The following is a 341-nucleotide window of genomic DNA, read 5'->3' as shown; positions in this document are numbered from 1 at the left end:
CGCGCCAGCCGCCCGAACCCCCGCCCGCCCGTCCCCTAGTAGCCCCGGCCCCCCGCAGCCCCTACCCTACCGGCGTCCGGACTGCGCAGCTCGAGGATGGCCCGGGCCTGCTTGCACTCGCCCCGTCCCCTACCACGCGCCCGCCCGTTGTCCGAGGCTCCTCCCCTCCTGCCCCTTGGCCTTGTGCCGGCGCAGCCCCTAGCTGACCCATACCTTAGCCCGGCCCCACCTGCCTTCTGGACAATCCGATCACATGCGTTTTCTCCTGCACTCTTTTGGCAGGGTCTGTTCCCTGCGGGGGACACGGCGGCGTGCCAGGATACAGGAAGGCCGCCCCCCGC

The sequence above is a fragment of the Tupaia chinensis genome, unplaced genomic scaffold (assembly GCF_000334495.1).
Source record: "Tupaia chinensis unplaced genomic scaffold, TupChi_1.0 Scaffold147038_1, whole genome shotgun sequence".
Lineage (NCBI taxonomy): Eukaryota > Metazoa > Chordata > Mammalia > Scandentia > Tupaiidae > Tupaia > Tupaia belangeri.
The sequence above is the reverse complement of the archived record's forward strand: the minus strand, read 5'-3'. Positions refer to the sequence as shown.